This window comes from Simochromis diagramma, unplaced genomic scaffold (genome assembly GCF_900408965.1).
Source record: "Simochromis diagramma unplaced genomic scaffold, fSimDia1.1 OVJJ01000753.1, whole genome shotgun sequence".
Classification (NCBI taxonomy): Eukaryota; Metazoa; Chordata; class Actinopteri; order Cichliformes; family Cichlidae; genus Simochromis; species Simochromis diagramma.
Genome location: NW_024387523.1, coordinates 22,175,425 through 22,197,910, shown reverse-complemented (window position 1 = coordinate 22,197,910; position 22,486 = coordinate 22,175,425). Strand labels below are relative to the sequence as shown.

At 38.4% G+C, this 22,486-nt stretch overlaps 1 protein-coding gene and 1 long non-coding RNA gene across 4 annotated transcripts in view; both read right to left on the bottom strand.

Moving 5' to 3' along the window:
* Window positions 1-22,486, bottom strand: part of ctdp1 (CTD (carboxy-terminal domain, RNA polymerase II, polypeptide A) phosphatase, subunit 1) — a 98,943-nt gene that overhangs the window by 17,979 nt on the left and 58,478 nt on the right. The window lies entirely within an intron of this gene.
* Window positions 509-4,648, bottom strand: LOC120726955. The gene is made up of 2 exons (XR_005694410.1): window positions 3,742-4,648; window positions 509-2,272 (listed from the first exon to the last, which is right to left on the bottom strand). It is a non-coding gene; the product is annotated as an uncharacterized LOC120726955 (long non-coding RNA).

The following is a 22,486-nucleotide window of genomic DNA, read 5'->3' as shown; positions in this document are numbered from 1 at the left end:
TTGTTTGTATACGGATTATCCATTGTTTAAATGTCCCGGTAGTCGAAAAGGAGGCAGAGCTGTTGAGAAATGCTAGGAGCTAACTGGGCGCTAACCGTGTCATTCAAATATATTGAATGTCGCAATGCTGGCAAAGAGAGGAAGTGACGTAAGATTTGCGCATGCGGGGTACCGATCGGGTTTCCGGTACGGATCGGGTAGTGACATGGATCATTAACCTTGCAAATCGATTGTAAAGGTTGGTAATAATAATAATAATAATAATGGATTGGATTTATATAGCGCTTTTCAAGGCACCCAAAGCGCTTTACAATACCACTATTCATTCACTCTCACATTCATACACTGGTGGAGGCAAGCTACAGTTGTAGCCACAGCTGCCCTGGGGCAGACTGACAGAAGCGAGGCTGCCATACAGAGTCTTCCATGTATAAATTTGCCGTTAATAATTATATAATTCTAGGAATCATCTACTTTGCTTACACTGATTACGTTGGCACTTTGTTAGCGTTACAACAACTGTCATACCCCCGAGGTATCTAAACTTAAGTAAGGAATGTGTGTACTTTTGACACCTCTGGTTAGCATTTAGTGGTCAGTTTCGGACGTATTTGATTTTTGCTTGTTATTGAACAAATTCACTTCACTGCTTTTCACTATCTGACATCAATGCACATTGTTCCATTTACTGCATATTGCGCTTTATTCATGTCTCTCATTCCACCTGCATCAACATTGTAAAGTTTGTCACAAAGAGATTTATACATTTATAAATACTAATATTCTCTATTCCATTCTGTTCTGCTTTTTTATTCCGCAGATTTTAGTTAGCCTTTGTTAAATTGTCTTTTATATGTCAATAGATACGTATGTCACAAATAAAGGTGTCTTGAAAATTATGTTTTTGTAAAGAATTTTCTCCCCAAATCTCTTACATGCTAACTGCAACGTGTTATTTCTGCTAAAACCTGAACTTAAATGTGTATATGATGTTTATCTGTTTTTCTGTCCGTTTTAGATGCACATATCAAATTTGAATTCCGCCACCAAGCCAGAATTGCAGGAATGCACAACATGTTGCTGAAGACTCTTTCACTGTCCTCTGTGCCCCACTTTCAGCCCTACTGTCAGGGCAAAGATCGAGGAGCATATAAATGGATACATTAAAAATGCTTTGCCTTTCAAAGGTATGTTGGTATTAAATATACCTCATAGTTAAAGTTATAAATATGCACTTCTTTTCAGCACTTCTGCAGTCTCTCTGTTGACTTTTCACATTGTACAGTTCAGTGCATTCATCAGCAAGAGAAAAAAGTGTGTTTTCATTAAATATTTTTTTTTCCTGTTCACCACATTTCTTGACAGCTCTTCTGATCCATACCATTTTGCTTTCATTATTGAGGATGGCTTGGATATTTTTGTTAGTATGTACAATCTGATTGTTAGATAAACTGATTGCATTCTATACAACTAGGCCCTGGCTGTTTGTTTGTGTTTTTTTATGTGTTGTTGGGTTTTTTTTCAGTGTGCAGAATTCCAAATAAGCTTATTATAAAATGTTGTTCACTTGTTTTATGTCCATACTTATAGTAAAAATTTTTAGTGTAAATGTAACAGCATTGTTTATACTTGTAACGTCAAAGTAAAAAGCTTACAGTTGCTATTAACATCAATGTATTATCCTGTAATCAATAATATTTTTAGACATTTTACGAATTAACCCTCTGGGCTCTATTCTGGCCATTTGTGGCCACTTCACTTCTTTTTTTTGACTACTACACTGCAGTGGATCAAAAGAATGATGCAGGTTTGATCTTAAGGATCTAATAGTTGTGTGTGTTTGTGCATGATGTTGCAAAGCAAATATGTATTTGCAAGATAGACTGGAATAAATTATGACGCATCAAATATTACACAGGCTGCAGTGAATTTTTGTTGATACAGACTATTGAGCTTTGAGTTTTCCAGTCAAACTTAGCTTTGACCGCATGCTAAAAACACTTTTACTCTTCTATATTTCATAACAAGACATCATAGCCAAAATATTAACAAAATATATATTAATAAAAGATTCAAAGCTGCAGCACATACAGCAACACATACTAGTTAGTAGTTAGTGAATGTGTCCTGGACTTAATGCAGCTGCAGAAAGTGCTGCTGCTGTAAGTAAGCGTAACAGCTTCCAGATCCCTTATTTTTCTGGAAAGAGGGTAAGAAGGGAATTACTGCTCATTTCTACAATCTCCCAGATCTTAGAATACAAGCCTTTGACCTAGAGCAGGGCGATATGGCCAAAAATATTTATCACGATATATATTTGAAAATTTGCGATAACGATATAACTGACGATATAATTGATGCGAGACAAAATACAACTCCACAACATTACTAGCGCAAAAAGACAACCTTCCATTTATTTTCACTTAAACAAGAAGCTGGTTTTTATGTACATTAAAGCTATATAAAAATGTAACAGTGCAAATGCAAATTCCTTGCTGAAAGTTTAACCAAAAGGCATTTCCAGTAGAAATGGGCTGACATATCCTGAGCATAACCAAGTATAATATCCACTGAAGTTAAAAAGAGCTGCTTTGCAACATTAAACTGCAGTGTGCAGTACGCATTTTTCGGACCATAAGGTGCACGGGATTATAACGCACATTAAGCGAAACAAAGCAGTCAGATAAATCAAACTTTATTAAACTCATTCTTCTTGCTTCCTCCACTTCTGTACCATTGATTCATTAATGTTGAATTCTCTGGCAGCTGCTCTATTCCCATGTTGTTGCAGTATATTAATGACTAACCTCGTATTGTGGATGGATTATCTCAGTTGTTCTCCTGACTGAAGTTTGGTCTGTTTACAGCATCCTGCCATGCGATTGCATTTGTCTCTAACTATCAGGAACCTTAACGTTAACTTTTATAAGTGGAAAAGTGTTAGTGTTCATCCTGCAGCTTCACTGTTTATGTTATGCTAACATAGCTGTGTCGCTAGCGATCACGTAGCACATCATTATATACCAGCTAGCCCAACTTCAGTAACCCTACAAACGTCACTGCTGTTTAGTTTCCTGTCTTCATTTATGTTGGAAGTGATAGCAGAGCTGCACGTTTGAATTTTTTCAGAAATCTCTCAGTCAGAACATGCTATCATGCTATATCATGCTTAGGTAACTAGCGAAACTAGCGAGCTAACTTCCGCTAGCTTCCTGCTAACTTCTAACTCCGTTAAATGTAATAAATTTTGTTTTCATGGATGCCTGGAAGTTAAACTTCATAGTTACACCTGGTAAAGCAGCAATGCTGATCGTTTTATTAAAGATGAAAGAATTTAGACAGTTTTTAACTCTCAGTGATGCTGCAGTGTTCGTTTGACCTGAAAAAGACTGAGTTTAGGACCCAGATTACTCCCAGATTTAAGAGCATCTTAGTCCGACAAATACGACACATACGACAAGAACGACGGCCGCTTGCATGTTCTGCAAAAAAATGTGCTTTGTCGTGTATCTGACGGACAAACACCAAACCAGTTCCACATCACGGAAGTTGCACCATTTTTACAAACCAATTCTGGTTCATCTGTTTCACTCAACAATCGGCCATGTGCGTATGAAAACAAAGGCACTGCGCATGCGCGTTTTACTCCCATTCTATCGCGATATTTCATTTTCCTATCGTTGCCTAACATTATACCGGTATTATCGTGAACGGTATAATATGACCCAGCCCTACTTTGACCCATGAAAACCACTTCACAGTACTAAGAGTCCACTAAAACCTACAAATGAAAAGTGATCCTGGAAGAAATAGGGCGCACACTAGTGACCTCAACAATTGCAAGACAGCCTTGTCCCCAATGCTTATATGAAAATAAATAAATAAATAGGAAGATTTATGAAACCATTAGGACTTTATCACCTTTTTATCTGAAACGTTACTGGTACTATATATAACCTAACTGGCATTTAAAGAGTAAAAAAAAAAAAGAATGTAGATAAAATTTTGGTTTTGATGAAAAGGACTGGTGCTAATTTAAAGAGTCAAGTCGCTAAAAGTAGATAAATGTTTTAATAAATATACATTTTACAGCATTTTGTGAACATACACAAAAGTAGCCTATTTTGGCAACGAACAAGCTGAGAGAGAGTTTTATAGTTTTTGCTCTCCTTGAACAAAAATAATAGTGCATGATAATCAATGTGGATGTTAATCAATTAGATGTCCCAGACTCTACTGTTAATAATACAGCAGTCCCTCGTTTATCGCGGGAGTTACGTTCGCTACGCGAAGTAGCCAATTTTATTTTTTACAATTATTATAGATGTTTTAAGACTGTAAAACCCCTCACTACATGCTTTATACACTTTTCTCAGACATGCATGAACATTTTCAAACTTTTCTCTTTTGTTTAAACACTCCTAAAGTTCAACCCATCATAGAAACATAAGTCCAGTATTACAAAATGAAACCGTGCAAAACTTTTCGTGTGCAGATTTATATAAATTCGACAAGCTAAACGCATCCTGTAGTGTACAGCAGTGGTCCTCAACCTTTTTTGCACCACGGACCAGTTTAATGTCAGACAATATTTTCACGGACCGGCCTTTAAGGTGTTGCAGATAAATACAACAAAATAAAATGATACAAACAAAGACAAAAACGGTAGTATTTTGTTAATATAATAATAAACGCGAATTTGGCTGTGTAATTGTGTAACTTTATGAGCAGCGTCTTCCTTAAATGCGCCAACATTGAGAGTAACGTCCTCCTCTCTGCTTCTTGATGCTCTCTGGTCGCTATGGTAATGCGTAAATAGTTCTTTCAAAATAAGACACAATAAGACCACACCACGGGAAAAGACCCAGGGAAACCGACTCAACGGACCGGTACTGGTCCGTGGCCCTGTTGGGGACTGCTGCTGTACAGGAGACACTGTAGTAGGTTGATTGACAATGGTCTACAGCAATCACAACGCACAACACAATGTACTGTAAAAAATAAATTAATTAATTAATTAATTTTAAAAAATCAGCGAAACAGTCCGCAAAAGGTGAACCACGTTATTGTGAGGGACCATTGTACAATAATTTCCAGTAGCACTGCTGATATATGATATGGTGAGTTTTGAGGTTGTCTTCAAACAAGTGCATTGTACTAGAAAAAGGTGTTTGAAGGATTAAAAATGTAAAAAAGTGATTTTTTTTAATAAACCCAGATTGTTAAAAAAACACTTAGAATCAAATTTATTTATCAGCAGCATCAATAGTAACAAAAATACACTTTAGTTTTCGCTGTCAAAGTCGATTTAACTGAAGTTATGTGTTTCCGGTTAGTGTAGCAGTCGCAATATGCAGCCAGATGCTCTTGTGGGAGTTTTTGGGCTGGGAAAAGTATTAGATATAAGTTGCAACTAACTGTGCTGCACATAAGTTTGCTGGTTATCAGCTATCTTCCATGTTAAACGTAGCCAAAGTGAGTAAACAGGCGATGCTGCAGTTTTCTGGCGACTTTAGAAAGTACCGCGTGGAGCTAAACTGTTAGCCTTTGTTAGCTCTGGTTGCTATCAACTGCCTGAAAGTTCATCTCAGTCTGCTTCCAGAAGTAAGGTAACACTAGAAGCGCAACTTATGTTTATTTTCCTTCACGTTGTATTACTGTCATTAAAGGGAAAAAAAACATGTCCCGTCAGGTTATTTAGAGCCCCACATTTTCCGACCGAGAGACACCATACCATTGTCTTCGGCCATGATGCACTGAGATCGGTGAGCACATGTTGTATGTCTCAGTTAGTTCACGTCTGTTTCACATTTTATCGTTGAGAAACTGAATTAATCTCAATTGTTTGATTAATAATTGTCACATATGCACTAACTTTACTTGGTTTAATGCATAGTTTGTGTAAAAGAGATGTTTTATTTTTGCAAATTCCAGTATTTTAATTGCTGATTGATGTCGAATGTGATGTCAACAAAATCCGAAGTTGTGAATTATAGCTAGAACAGCATAATTAATATTTGAATTGCTGTTCTGACCTTGTCTGTTGACAGGTCGGGTTTTTTTTGTAAGCTGAATTGTTCCTGAGGTGGATTCCTCCGGTGAAATAGACGGCGAGCCTTCCCTCCTGGACTTAGAGAGACTGAGATTCGCTTCTTTTCCACTTGATGATCTGCTGCACCTTGCGGTGTGGTAGGACTGTATCACTCACACTTTACACACAGCTGGTTATACATGAGACCACTGACTGACATTCTCTCACCACTAGTTTCTTTCACACCCTGGGAAGTTTTTGGACTTTACCCCTTGGACATTTTTTATTTGGGACTCTGAGTGTGGATTTTCATTTGAATGTACATTGGATTTGTGTAATCTGTTTCTATAAGAATTAAGGAGTCAGGTTACTAGGGTGCACCCGAGCATTGAAACCCAAGCATTGAAACCCAACATTGAAAACCAAAAGTAACACTTGGCCAAGTCATTGTTTTAGTAGTTTATGTGTTTTACTTTTCTTTCATTTTTTTGTAAGTTTCCTTTCTACCATTGTAAAGTGTCTTTAACCTGTGCTTGTCAACCTTATGGTTTATTTCACTAAAGTCAGCTGGTTCTTTTAAGTCACATTGTTGTCTCTGTGTCTCATATAAACACACCCCTGTGCTCCTATAGTCGAGCCTATTGGCCCATTGATATATTCTTTTCAACAATTCCCCTTACTGTGTTACATAAATGATACAAGATATTTATCCCAGAAGGTCACAATGCCTGATTAGTTCCCAAACCAATTTGTTGAAGATTTGTTGGACACTTAGCATGTCAGACATTTTGGACTCTCTCGCTGTATGAGCATCTACCTGCTCTGAGTTACCCAGCTACTTTGCACAAGCACACTGAAGTAACAAAAATGATGTGGACCCTTTATCAGTTGAAATTCAATTTTTTGAATTTAATTTTGTTGCTCAGCCGCTGACATACAGAGGATCCCTTTAACAGGTAAACACAGGCAAAGGTGAAAAAGCACAAATTTACAATTTTTAAATTATTATTTTTTTTTTTTATAAACCATCCACCAATCCATCACAAATGCTGTTATACAACACTGTCTAGAAGAAACGGTGTGCGCACCCACACCAGCACACACACCTTATCTCCTCAGCTAATATGACAGCTGACCTTATAACAACTCCGACAGCAGCAGTTTGTCTGAGGAAAAACTCTGGATTATGGGAAGAGATGGAGGCTTTGTCACTGAAACAACTGTGCTGGCTGCTGCTGATGAAGAGCCTTTGTACCTGACAAAACACAAAATCACAAAGCCCCGGGGAACAGGAACAGCTCTGACTGCAAGTTAAAAAGAGAAGGCAGCCAGCTGAGTTGCGATATGAAATCAGTCACAGAGGTAAATCGGTTATAAGTGACAAGCTTGATTCAATTAGGCTGTTTGTTTCCTTCTCACCCTGAATGTCAGACACCTGCATAAGTTCCTGCTGTAATTGTAGACGTTTAATTAATCTACAGCGAGCGTCAACATGCCCTGCAGCAGGGGACAGATATGAAAGCTTCGCCTTTACCGAGACAGAGAGAAAAAACAAAAACAGCGCTCTGTCTATCTATGGGTTCACAAAAACAGCTTTAATAAATGCAAATAGAATAATTTGAGCACATAGAGCAGAGATACAGTGTCATTACAGCAGGCCTCGGGTTGTCGGGCGATCCTTAAAAGCAATTACCTCAAACTGGGCCCTCGGGTGCAGACGTTGTAATTGGAAAGCTCATGGAGTCTAACTTACAACATGCACACATGCAGATAACAGCCTCAGCTTTCCCTTTACAACCCGAACCAACCGTCTCCAGGAGTGAGCAGCTCGAATGTAATGAAGATTACAATGTCAGCACTTAACAGCAATTTCTTCACATTTGAACGAGGGTAACACGGTTCACGAGCTCAACGGATAAACAGAAATTCTGCCCAAATTAAAAGCCTGATTGTCGGGACTTCAAGCCATCTACTAAAACGTGCTCACAAATTAAATACTTTGATCTGTGAGAACTTAACAGTAAATTGCTCTTTTTAGACTTCAGAATGCCAAAGAGAATAGCCAACTACTGACTACAGTGTACTTCAGAGGGCCACAGATGACATGAGAGAGCGACTGCAGCCCAAGAGTGACAAATGTGCAGAAACAGGTGCGGTACAAGCTGCAATTTATACCCCGAAACCTCAGTTTTTCTCTTAACTGGATGGAATTATGGCAGCTATAATAGAGATGAGGAGGGAGTCAAGGGAGTGCTCTGAATGTGTGTGACAGGGTGAACTGCTATAGTGAAGGATGATGTTGTTTCTCTGTAGACTAAAGTGCTTCGGAGAAGAGGAATAAAAATTTAGAAGATAAAACGAGACAACATGAGGTCAGTAAACCTGTCAGGGGATCAAACTCATGTCCCAAAAATTAGCCTGCAGAGAGACACAAAGGTTGATTTTAAAGTTTTTGAAGTTAAACTATTCTGGCTCGCTTGGAAACCCACGAGCAATGCCTCATGCGGCAGAGCAGGTCATCTAATAATGGTAGTTGGTGGTTCGAGCCCTGGAACCACCAGTCCCTTTGAAAAATGTAAATTTGATCTTGAGTTCTGAATACATTTACTGAAAAGGAAAGACCAGAAGTGTTCAGCAGACTTGTATCACTTCTCACAGCCTCTGCTCATTTTTGATTTTTCACGTTTAAAAACGTCCTTGCTTGCTGTCCCCATGTCGAGACTGAAACACCGAGGGGACCGAGCATTTGTTGTTGTGGCCCCCAAATTATGGAATAAGTTGCCCCTCCATATTAGGCTGACTCCAACACTTGAGATTTTTTTAAATCACTTTTTAAAAACACACCTTTTCTCCAAGGCATTTTAGGAGTAGCACCAGAGTCAGCTTCCAGTCAGTAATAGTCAGTTTTAATCTGTTTTATTTATTAATTTTCATTATTGTCCATGTTATTAATCTTTTACTATTTATTTCCCCCAGAAGCAACCTCCAGCAATGCTCCCCCAGCAGTGTTATAGGTGCACAAACAAAATGCAGAGAGACACACAGGCTTTCCACAAGTCTTGTGGACGGTTTAGAAAACCTACGCTGTGCTGCCATGCTCTTTAGATAGAAGGCAGCTTTCTCCTTCCAAACAAGCCGCACTTGTTCAGTCCTTCATCAGTGAGTTCAATGTGATTTTGCAAACTCACTCGTTTCGTGGGAGTACTGTGGCGTTATTATATTAACACGCACCTGAATGCTCCACACAAGCAAATCACCAAGCCAAGTGCTTTCACAGAGGCACTCACACTTGTAATTAGTACTTAATGAAGTGCATTTGATTAACAGCACTTGGCTGCTACTTGCCCCATTAACGCCTATGGAAGCAGTAAGGGTGTACTTGTGTAAACTCTTTTTCACATGAATGTACATAGAAACAGATGCAACAGGGGATCTTTGTAGTGGTTTCCATGGCGCCACAGGTTACAGGGGTAAACAAATGAAAACTACAAGACTAGAGTGGAAAACAATTTACTCTGAAAAATAGATTCTAAAAAGCAGGCGGCTATGCTTCTCTTGACCCAGAGTAACAAAGGCCTCAATCAAAATGAGAAGGCAACTCGTGTTTTTCCCAGGAGGTAAAACAGCACTACAAGATTAGATGGCAGAAAATCATAAATTAATACATTTGGTGCTCTTCTCAGGCAGACTAATTCACTTATGATTAGTTTTTGTATGGAAGCCAAAACACATTCAGGCACAGACGGCAAGGAAAAGATGCATATCAGCTGCGTAGCTCAGCTGGTGGGCTTTCATCTCCCTTGTTAACTTGCAGGAGATTTCGATGTTTATCTGCATGAACTGTCAATTTAAATGGTGGAGTCACAGCTTGAAGACTATGTAACCTTTGGAAATGGCATCTTTTACTAATGTATCACACAATACAAAGGACTGAATGTATAGCATGTGATGCATGTGCGCATGTTGTGACACACTGAAGACAAGGCTCTCGTCTTGAAACACGATGCCCTCAGACAACAAGATTAAGCCAGAAATGATTAAGATGGGTAATAATTACATAACGGAGCAGTGAAGGAATTGAGATTTCACACTGAATGATAAAACGGGGTGGCAAGAGGACAGAAATTTGATGTGTAGTCTATATGCAAGGCCTTTTCTTAATCCCCAGAAAAAGGGCAGAGTGCCTGAGTAGATAGCCAGCTCCACACAGAACTATCGCCTGCAGAAGAACAAAAAAGAAAGGTAGCAGGGAGCGAGACGAGAGAGCAAGGCAAGACAGAGCGAGGAAGAAAGCGAGACCAGCGAGTTCCAATTCACAGTACGCCAAGATGGGCTATATTTTTACTTTCCCCTTTCATCTCTGTCAAAGCACACACTGAACAAAAGGAGGTAAATGCTGATGAGACCAGCCAGCCTCACTGTGTTGCTTCTGTTTCTGCTGTTTGCAAAACAGAGGACAGAGCATGCAGGGGGATTTAAGTAATCAGGTTTTCAGTGGTTCTACACGTTTAAAGATTGCTTCCCCATTAATCAGTAGGCTGTTATTCGATTATGTAAAAAACATGTTATGAATATTTACTTTTAGATGTTAGTAATCTAAACCCTGCATATCATGTTATATAACCATCCTATTACTGAGCAAGGCTGGGTGTTTTAACAAGCCAGGGCAGCTTTACACAACATGAATGCATTATAAGCTAACACAGTGAGCTTGTGAGTGTGTTTGTGCTTGACTAGCAAATCAGTTAATCTGTTTTTTTAAGTGCCACTTATGTAGAAGCCACAACAAAAATCAACCAAAGTCATATTAGCCAAGCTGCGAGGGGGTGGTTTCTTTGCGATCTGATAAGGTGATGAATGTCAAGTGTGCTAACTCCAAGTAGCTGCACAAACTGTTTGCTGACGAATAAGCTGACACCGGAGAACTTGAGCTATGTGAAAGCAACTATTATTCAATTAGGGAAATTCGGGTTCTGGTGGGTGGTCAGGGTTCACTGCAAACAAACAAGCCATTAGTGACAGTGTGAGGAGAGCGAGTGTGTCTCACAACACTGATATGTTTCCATATTGTGTGCTAACTTTTCAGGAAGTGCAGCTCTCTTAACCTCAATACAGTTCTTTTAAACATCAAGATTTAGTTCACATTTTCACATATTGCTACGATCAACATTTAGTGCTAATTGGCAGAAGCACTGAAGATACAACTGAAGTCGCTCCGTAGAACTGCTGACAATACATTAACAAGTCTGAGTCACTGAACTCACGCTAGTTTAACTAGAGCAGGATCTCATTCTTCTCTGCTCTTCATGAGCTCTTCCATCAAGTCTTGTTCTTCCTGAACGCCTCTATCTGGCGCTTTGTTTTATTTTCATTCATCTCCTTGATGCCCTGCTTGGTTCCTCGTTGTTTTACCTTGTTTAGTTTCAGTTTCTTGCATAGCTGGCTTATGCCTGATTTAGACTTGTAAGAGAAATTTCTGTCGTAACCAGAAACTGCTGTTAACCCAGTGCCGTAACCTGAAGTGCACCTCCCGAGAAATGTAACTACACATCCGGTCGGCACAGCCCGTAATGACTTGAATGGAGTGGAAGGTTGTGGTTTAGTGTTGGGAAGGGTTTCCGTGTACATCACAAGTTAGGATGTAGCTTTCCAATCTTTATTCTATTCACCTGGGTTTCAGTTATCTTGCTTTGTCCTTGGCTGATCTGGTTTATTCTTATAAAGCTGGGCCCCAATGGGTTTTGCCCCACTTTCCATCCTATGCCTCTTAGCTTCTCTGAGTTGTTTTGTTACAGACCCTCCTACACCCAGCTCCAGAGGCAGTTTTTCATAGTTTCCTCAACGTCCTCATCCAAGGAATATTATTGGATGAGTCATTACATTTTCTCCTGTGTAAAATCTAGTAGGTGTAAATGTAGTAGCTGACTCATTATTTTCTTAATTAATTCAGGAAAATTTGGAAGAAAGTGAAAAAATCCCCACAACACTTTTTTTTAAAGTAGTTAAAACCATCCTAAAAGTTTATCATGTAAGACATGGAAAAGCACCAAAGCCTGAGAAGGGGAGATGTGGAAACAAGACAGTTTGCAATTTACATAAACATTTACTTGAAAGTCTGTTAGAATGCTAAATACTTCTCACAGGTTACTGCATAGTCAACTATTCGATTCTTCTTTATCATTACTTCCTCATGATGCAATCATCAAGGACCTCGCTTCCTCATACTGGGAGAATTTGATACAGCCTTATGTGCTTTAATGAGAAAACGTCGGGCTCTGGCTGCTAATGCTACTGCTTACAACCACAGTTTAACAGAAGACACTTTGAAAACATGACACCTTTCCAGGCTCTCTGTCACAGAGCATGTTTGCCGTCAAATAATTTGAAGAACTACCTCTGTGTGCTCCTCATCACATTCTCTTGAAGTCGACTGAAAATGTCATATGATCAAAGAAAGATCTGAAGATTTCTGACGACTTTATCTCCGTTGCTTTCATAAAGGTGCGCTCCAGTGCAGCTTATGCTACAGCAGGTAAGACAAGAATCACTGAGGAACCTTTGCTTCATATTCTAAAGATTCAGTTGGGAACCTTCACAAGCAAAACTAACAATTCGACCAACCCCCAGGCTTTTGTCAAGGATGGTTAAATAATTAGCATTAGTCATAACCATCAAGTAAAAGAAAATACAACTCTCTTTGGATTTGGATTGGATTAAACTAAATTACTATTCTATTCCTATAGGTCCTCTTATAGACGTTTGGCTTATTTACTCAGAAATCCACAAATCCTCCAGAGGGAAACAAACTGCCTCCAAAAAACAGAACAAAAAAGAGCTCTGACGAGTTGGACTGTTAGATCTTTTGCCTCTCTTCCCCCTGTGGCTCTTTTGCATAAAGCATCACAGACTGGCTGGGTTGGCAGACGCGGGGATGCTGTAACCAGTTCACTGACGTCATTTCGGATGATTTCTGAAATAGAAGCTAAACTTTTTCCAAAGAGTTCTGGTACTAGATCGAGACAACCCTTTACAGCTTCACAAATGGGTTTCCTGGGTCCTGAATTGAAATGATCAGATGAGAAAACAACGTAATCAGCCGGGATAGTTTCCTCAGCCCGGGTCTAAAGTATCACCATGCTGGAGTTTTGCAGTCTGAATATCCAGAGCTGTCAGAGAACATACAAGGAAAACATTTTCCCCTGGAGGAAAATGTGCACTTTGTCAAAGAAAGAACAAAAAGTGATGACTACAAAGTGAAGCGGCCGTCTCTTGGAATGAGGAACATCTGAAAATAGTGCTGAGACTGGGGATTCTCCAGTTTTCCATGGGACTATGATTTGGCAAATAGTTAAAGGACTGGGGCCACAACAAAAGGCGTCATCATCAGGGAACACTAACAAACACATTCATCAGCCAGCTAGTGTTTCCTCCTTTAGTGCGCTTACATGCAATGTGTGAGAAAGCAATGACGTCTGCAGGAATCAGCATGATTTCCTTGATGCTCCTGACAAACAATTTTACTCTAATGAATCTTGGGTGCCAGGAACAACAGGCTCTAACTGCTGATGCTGGAAACAAACCCATCCCAAGAAATTTAGCAATGATACAAGCATGAGATGACAAATGAATGCTGGGAAGCAGAACTAGTGGGAGAGAATGATTATTCTATTTAGATACAGAACAGAAAAAAGCCTTTCACAGCATGGCTCCAATTCATCAAGGTGTGCTGCTTTACACAGCCGGTAATATATCCCGAGGCCCACGTTTTACACCAGTTATAATGAAGTATGTAGTCCCTTTACCCAACTTTGAGAGCTGGAAGTATATTCAATCTGTATAGTAAATTTGCGTGACTTTCAGTATTTTCAGACACAGGCATTTATATATATGGCACTGCAGTTTTCTGCAAGTCTGTCAATGATGCCACTAAAGTGCTCAAATATATCCTGGGTTTCAGTGCTCACCACATTTAACGGCAAACTTTTACGACCCTTTAACAGCACTGAATGCAGTTTGACACTTTTATCAGTCATACTGGACAGAAACAAAGCAGACGGGTTGATGGATGAGTAACGCATGCATGTGCTTATCTGAAGTCTGCATAATGTGGTGAAGTTTAGCTACAATGTTTGCTCGAGGGACGTGCGCTGCCTGAAACTCAGCTTAACTTAAACAACATCCTTTGCTGAGTCTATGTTTTAGTTCCTTGTTTCACATTGATGTTTTAAATCTTTCAGTTTCATTGTATCACCAGAGAGACCCCCACAGCTGGAAGAAAATTTGCCGTAGTGTGACATGCTTGAGAAAACAAACAAACAAAAATCAGATTCTGATTCTTTAATAGCTTCAAAAGCTAGCAGAGGTGCTTTGTTTCCCTTTGAATATTGTGATATTTTCCAAATGGCTCTCATCATTATCTTTAAACACTCACTTGTTCCAAACAAAACCACTTCATTGCTTATGAGGTGACTTTTATATTATAACAAACATAAAAAACTGGTCTGAACAACTATGCTTTAAATATCAATTTGAATATAGTGCTAATACACTGTTAACTGATCAGGATGCACAACTGTACTGTGTGATAGTGCTGCTGAGGAACTGACAACAATACTATCTTACCTTACAAGCTACTGGATTCTGGAATGTAAACTTCTACACAGGTGCACTACATCTATAATCTATAGAGATTTACATCAACCATGACGTCTCTTAATGGGACTCAAAGACATTGACAGAGATTAACATCACATATACCTCTCAACTGAAGCATAACAAAACTAATCATTTTCAGCAACTGCACTTTGAGCTGAATTCTTAAGGCGGACCACTAAACTGACAGAACATATATTAAAAAAACAAAAAACAAGCTCCATTGGACTGATAAACAGATTGCTGCTTTATAAGAATAGACCAGATGGGCATTGATTCACTGTTTTTAACTGCTAACCTTCCTGGTGTCTATTGCTGAAAGGTAAAGCTAGAATTTTGTGCCTGAGACCTGAAGAAGAATCAGCAAGGAGATGGAGCTACTAGATTACAAACCACATTTTTAAATGTGGTAGCAATATTATCACATTCACACTTGTGCTGTTAATGTACAGTTTGAGAGTTGTTTTTTCTGCTGCTATATGAATCCATTATACTCTTGTAGAAAATGTATGTAAGGTCAAATCCAGAATTTGTAGGCATTGCTGTGTGTTGAATTAATGAACATCTTTCCAGAGCTATTACAGTATAAATTTGTATATACAGTCTATAACAACAAGGACACATCACTTGATGGAACAGTGTCGGATGGAACAGATGTATGACTTTTTAATCAATTCAGATTTCTATACGGGTAGTAGACACAAGTACAAGTAGTGCTGTGCAAATGTGCTGAGGATGCTATATATTAGGGCAGGGCAATATGGCCAAACATATTTATCAGGATATATATTTGAAAATATAATTGAAACTTTATTAGTGCAAAAAACCCCATCAATGTATTTTCACTTAAACAAGCAGCTGTTTTTTATGTGCATTAAAGTTATATAAAAATGTAACAGTGCAAATGCAAATTCCTTGCTGACAGTTTAACCAGCAGGTATTTCCAGTGGAAACTGGCCGACATATCCTCAGCATAACCATGTATAATATCCACTAAACTTAAAAAGAGGTTATACACACACAATACGGTAATATTATGTTTACAAACCAATTCTGGTTCATCTGTTTCTTTCGCCCTTCTCATTCTCCGTCGCCGCAATGCTTTTTCCGACATATGCTTATAAAAACAAAGGCAGTGGGCATGCGCGTTTTACCCATATTCTATCGTGATATTTCATTTTCTTATCATTGCCTAACATTACACCAGTATTACTGTGAATGGTATGATATGGCCCAGTGTAGATCTGGCATTAAAGACTTCTAAGCAGTGTTTTTGGCTTACAACACATTTCTTTAATGACTGCTACTTTGTCTCCAGTGTCAGAAATACTTTATGCCTGTATGGCCTGCTATGAATACGTTATCTATGTTATCTTAAATAATGTACATAACATTACAAAAAAGCTTCTAGTGTTGATATTAAACTAAAATGTCAGATAATGAAACCTACTTCCAGACAGATTAGTGTCTATATGTTAGACTTTTAATTTAAAAACATATAACAGTGCCTGAGAGAGCAGGCCAGGCCATAAGACGCTTCATGAATACTTGAGAATGCATAAGGAAATCCTTTAGGTTAAAAAATGATGTGTAGGCTTTATTCACCTGCAACAGCACAAAGTCAGCACAAAGATTACAGTAAGTAACACTGCACAAAAATCCGTTTCAGTTCCCCAAGGCACAATACATCCCATACTGTGCAGCATGCCCTTTACTTTAACATCAGCGGCCCATTTGATAAACCCATTTCAACAACGTGCATCAGGTTTATTGCTGTGGCATCAGAATCATCCACTAAGAAAAGGGGGACATGCACCATTATGTGAAACATTTCCCAGGGTGCCTGCTGCTCGCAAACAACATATCACTTAACAGCAGCCGCCTCCCCACCCTCCACATGCAGTGGCACCACACTGCAATACTGAAATGTGGTCTCAGCAAAAACACTCGATATTAGCTTAATTCATTTTACAAAGCAGAAACTTACACGAGAATGAAATATTAATGTTTACGTGTACAGCAACGACCAAAGTGAAGAATATTCAAGCAGGGTAGCTGTCATGCCACCTGAATAATTAACTTGCTTACTTCAGCTGAGTTCAGTGAGTGAACTCTTACATAAGGATAATTATTTCACATGCAGAACTTAAACTATCATTTAAATACTTCTGTTTGTAAACATTTATTAAATTATTGTGAAAGCTGTGAAAAATCCTAGAAGCATGTGGTCTGTGACTCAGCTATGAAAAAGGAAGATTGTACTGTCGCTGCTATATCTGACAAAATTAAATACCGATTTCTTCCCCACTGCTATCAGACTCCTGAACAGCTGACCTACCTCAACTGCAATTTGCACATCAGGACACTTTGCACGCTAAGTTCATTTTGCACATTAAGCCCTTTTGTATATCTATTTACATCGACATCTTCATACCCTCACTTGTCTTCACTTATTTTTGTACTTATTTATTTATCTTTCATTATTTTTATCCTTATTTTTTTAAATCTTTATTTATCTTAATATCTTGTCTTATTTTTATCCTTATTTATCTTGTTCCTTCAAACCTACCTAACTTGGGATTTGTGTATGAACAGCAAAGGAAGAATTTCATTGCACAGAGAATTGCTATTTCTTCTGTACACATGACAATAAACACTTTGAATCTCTTGAATGTTAGTATTAAGTTAGCTAACACTACAACATATGTGCCAATATTAAACCTTAATGCTAGTTACTGCCTGCAGTAACACACAACGAACAATTTCATAAAGGATTGCAGTGACACAGTGTATAGTTACTAGTGACAACCAAAATTCCAGAGGAAGAGAAAACAAACAAGAGCAACTCGCTCTGCTGACACTGAAAAGGTTAGCTGGAAAAGCCCGAGTGTCCTTTTTTTAAAGTTGCTGTAATAATGGTCCTGATAACTGTGTTGTGAAAATCTGATACTGTGGTTCTGTATTTTATTTAAGATTAAGGTTTTAAGCGTACATTATTAATATTTTAATCTCTGAACTGGAACTTCTGGTTAAGCTAACCTGACTGTATCAAACCTATATGAAAGCTAAGTTGTCAAGCTAGCTAAACAGTGAGTGTTGACTCTTCCGTTGATTATCAGTTTATTAATATTGTTTGGAGATCGTGCTAATTATTATTATTTTTAACATTTCTTGTTTTTCTGCTGGAAGCATCAAAGGACTCAATTCAGCAAAAGTGAGGTAAGTGTAAGTAGCCAAAATTATTGACCTGATTTAGAGGTTTTTTGTAATAAATCGGCAAAAAAGCTTATGCAACATAGTTACACAAGTTCATATGAAACCTGTGAATTATGGTAATCCTCAGTAGAACTTGTATACAAAACTAGAGATCAATTGGTTTCTAATTTTATATTTTAAAGAATCACAATTTAGATAACAACAATTAAATAAGTTGGTAGAATTATTCTCTTACTCCCCCATATCAATAAGTTGTATCTCTGTCTGCAGGCAAACATGAATATCTGTTTAAAAAAAAAAAAGAGCATAAAAACTCAAGAGACTTTTGGCATTTCCCAGCACTTTCAGCAGCTTACAAATCAAACAAAACACAAGGGGATTTGTGTCAAGCACAATCAAACTTTATTCGTGATTTCCTAATTCAATACAGAAGAATTTGAGAAAATGTTTTAGGTCAAATTAAAAATTCCTAAGGGGAATCTAGGTCATCACGGCAGCAGAAGATAATGAAGATGGAAATACTGCGAAAAAAAGCAAATTGCATGGAGCTGTCTTTGTAAGTAAAGAGAAAAAGACTTGCTTTATTATCAGTAGCCTTCAAAAAGACTTGTTTAACAGCCTAAAGGTAATTCTCAATAAAAGGCTGCTCTCAACATTGAGCTATTCACAGATTGAGATGAAACACTACTAGAGGATATCCCTGATGGCTTACCCTAAATCTTTCAACTTTAACTGAGGATGATGGTAAATAGCAAGGTGACGCCATGAGGCCCTCCGGATCATAAATCGTCATAATTTAAGATTTAGTAGTGCATTCATTAAACACTGAAGTCACTCAGTTCAAAATGAGTAAGGCAGGATAGTCACAGTGAGAGAGAACAAAATGAGCTTGAACTTCTTGGTAGGTCCGGGGCATTTTGCAGCACTGAGTTTCATTCATGTTTAATCAGCTCTCAGACTGTAGCACCTCTTTGATATCACACAGTGGGCACAGTGAGAAGAAAGCCATGACTTCAGGCTCTACTGCACATCTATCCTTTGATTAATGAGAGGACACCATTTAATCACTCCTTTATCCTCAGGAAATTTCAAAAGACCAATCTTTAGACTCAGCTGAGGGACTCCTGTGTGTGGAGGGGTCATTGTCTTCCATTATCTACTTGGACATAGAATAGAATATTTCTTAGCACATTTTAATGAGTGTGTATGGGTGTGGGTATGCATGTTCCCTTTGAAATGATAGTTTAAGGCTCTTGTTCTCCATTGTTCCAAGACCGGAGTGGATATTGATGGGATTTAATTGACATTAATGTCATTGTCCATTTTGCTTGTAGGTCAGGTTATTTATTGATTACTTCACTGATTCCTGATTAAATTTATGTGGAAGCCATTGTGGAACCAAAAAAAATGTTTTATCACTTGAATTGGAGTGCATTGTAGAAAGAATCTGATGATTTAGAACACTCCCAACACAAATGTTAATAAAGCTGCAAAACCATAGAGGCCAGACAAACCTGATGAAGAGTGTAAGAAAAGTACTGCAATACATTAAATAGGAAGACTTGTAGCTAAAGGGAAGGCTCATTGAATAAAAAGCTGAATGCAATGGTAATTCTATAACCATGTATTTTATTTTCCAAGTACTACTGCTCTCTTCTGAAGATGCTTGTTAACCTAACAAGCAATTCTAAACTGGCGCTAGATATAGATCGAGTGTTGTTGTCTGTCTCTTTATACTGGCTCTTTGATGGATACTAAGATTTCGTGCTAGACTGCAACACTTATTTCAGTTTAAAGGTCTTTTTATTTCTGTGTTAATAATCTTGTTTTTCGTGACCAGAACTTCATCGACGTTGTTTTACCTCACAGCCTGACATTCACAGTAAAATTACTTCATACAATCTCAGTACAATCACCAGGTCAAGTTGTATAAGAAATGGACCCTTCACTTGTTTTCCCATCTTCTGTTAAAGGCTCAGCAGTTTATCAGCAAACCATGGGACAGCACTATATGGGTCATACATAAACAGATGGTGGGACATGATCTAATCTGGCCACAACGGGAAACAGCGGTTCAAAAAAAAAAAAAACATCCAACACAGAAGCTCCAAGAAGATGAAACACATTTCAAATTTCACACTTTGTAGTCCGACAACCCTGAATGGAAAGCTTTACAACTCATTTGCCTCGTCCATCGTCTCTGTTCTGGCGATGTTATAATAACAGGCTCGCTCAAGCTGACAAGTTCCACGCTTTCATTTTTGTTAGGAAAACAAATACACTCCAGAGATATGTGGCGCAGGAAAACGGAGACATGGGCTGTCTGAATGAATGTGTATCACCTACAGAGACAGGAAATTAAAAGTGAGAAGTCCTGATAACAGCACACATGTCTGCAAAGTGAAGGGGTCTAATTGTGCTAAAAGATATGACAGACAAAGATGTGATGTAATTAGTTCAGCAGATGATGCTGGAATGAAAAAGCTAATGGTGACAGCTTGAAAGACATTAATCAATGGAGGCATTCGAAATTTGAAAAAGAAAAAAAAACGTCCCTGACATGTCAAAGTATAGTTTGTTTCTGACATCTGACATCTATAATGTTGATGACTTCAGTCCAGCTCCATTAGCACTTTACTTATATGGCATTCGATTACCTGCCTCCAAGCTCTCACCTACATTTATTTTATTCAAAATGATACAGTGTGGAAGCTAATGGATTTTTTGGCCAATACAGGTGCAGGCAGAAGAATAAAATGTGACGCGTGGTTCTTAGTCCACAAATTCCCGAAGATAAACACAACTTTTCTTCACAGGTAAAAGTTATCCAGTAACAGAAATTTCCAAACACACAAAAAACTACAAATAGCTAGCTAAGCATAACTTCAATGGGGAAAAAATGAAAAAATGTGAAAAAATGTAAAAAACAAAACAAAACAAAAAACCACAAGATGAATGAATACACAAGAATGCACAAACTACCAGACTTCAAAGAAGTAGGAATGACTCAGCCTCCCAGTCTCCAGCTGTCTATGTCGACAATGGAGTACAACCTAAGCTTAAAGATAATAAAACTTGTACTGTCAGCATTAATGTCATTAAAGTGATGTTAGTGAGCTAACGGCGCTAACGTGGTGCATCCCCATCCACGGGGCAATCCGTGGTAACTTGTTAATGGAGATTTGCCACATTAATGCAGTTATGGCGTTAACGTCATTTTAACGAGATTAACGCTGACAGCACTAAATAAAACTGAAAAATATTTTAAAGCTAGGATGTTGCATCTTGGGTTGATATTTTCAGTTTAGCTACTGGTTTCCTTGCATATTTTGCTGTGGAAATACTGCGTTTTGTTGGAAGTTGTTGAAGTAGCTCCCTTTTACATGCTGATGTGTTCACTGAGACGATTGTATGATCCATTTTGGGTGCATTTCCATGTTTTAAGCATGAAATTAGCTTACTAGTTACTTTGACGAGGTTTAAGCATTAAAAGCTCGCTGGTCAGTCATCTCCATGTGTTCTGTCCTTGGTCTTTCTCCCATTGCTCATCTTCTTAGCTTGGCCTGGATTTACTGAAGGGCTCCTAAATGTGGATTCCATTTATGTAAAATCATACTAAGTCTTCACCACAATTACATATTTTAACTGTAGGCAACACTAACTAACTGTCAGAGAGCCTGACAGATGCTTACGGCACATCAGTTGACCAATCTAGTATTTGCCAAAGCTTCACAATGACATGTTTTTGTTTTTTTGGTTTGTTTGTATAAAAGTCAACCCGACACACTGTTATGTTGATCACTCTGGACGAGTGTTTGTTGAAGCACCACACATATGGCTTTCATGGTTTGCCAACCTGTTCACCAACTCTCCGGTTGGTCTTCTGCACATGCTCCTGCTCACTCTGGTCTCCGGCTTGACTATATAAAAAGGAAAACCTTGTTAGGGAGATCATCACCACCTGTCCCTGCAGCCTCCCTGGCACCGCCCCCTTGAGCTCACTGCATCACTCCTCCCCTGCGGCTGAGCCAGGGACCACACCTCCACCACAGTTTGGATTTCTAAATAATATTTATTGGATGTTTATAATTCATGTAACCATTATCAGTTACAATTACCATCAATCTGCATTTTGTTATTATTCAATTCAGAACTGCCCAGACCAGACACAGTGACATTCCACCAGAATCCCTTTGATCTCTGATCTTCTTTATGACATCAGCACACTAAAACCCTTAAAGAGGGGAAAGGTTCTCATTCTTGTCAGTCTTTCAAAGATAGTGGAAGAATTCACTAGGCAGGAAAACACTTAAACTACTCGAAACTTCAGTTTCTGACACAGTTGACCGTATTTTTAAAAAATCTTTTAGTTAGTACAGAGATTTAGCATCAACTTCAATTTGAAATATGAGTCTGTCAAATCCTGTTGTATGCAACCTGAGAGCCGAGAACGAAAAACTTAAACAGCAAATCAAAGAGCTGAAAAATGAGAATAAAACTCTCAAACAACAAAACTCTACCATACGTGACCTTAAAGTCGAGAACGCCGACCTTAAGGAGCAAAAAAGAGAGCTCATAAATGAGAAC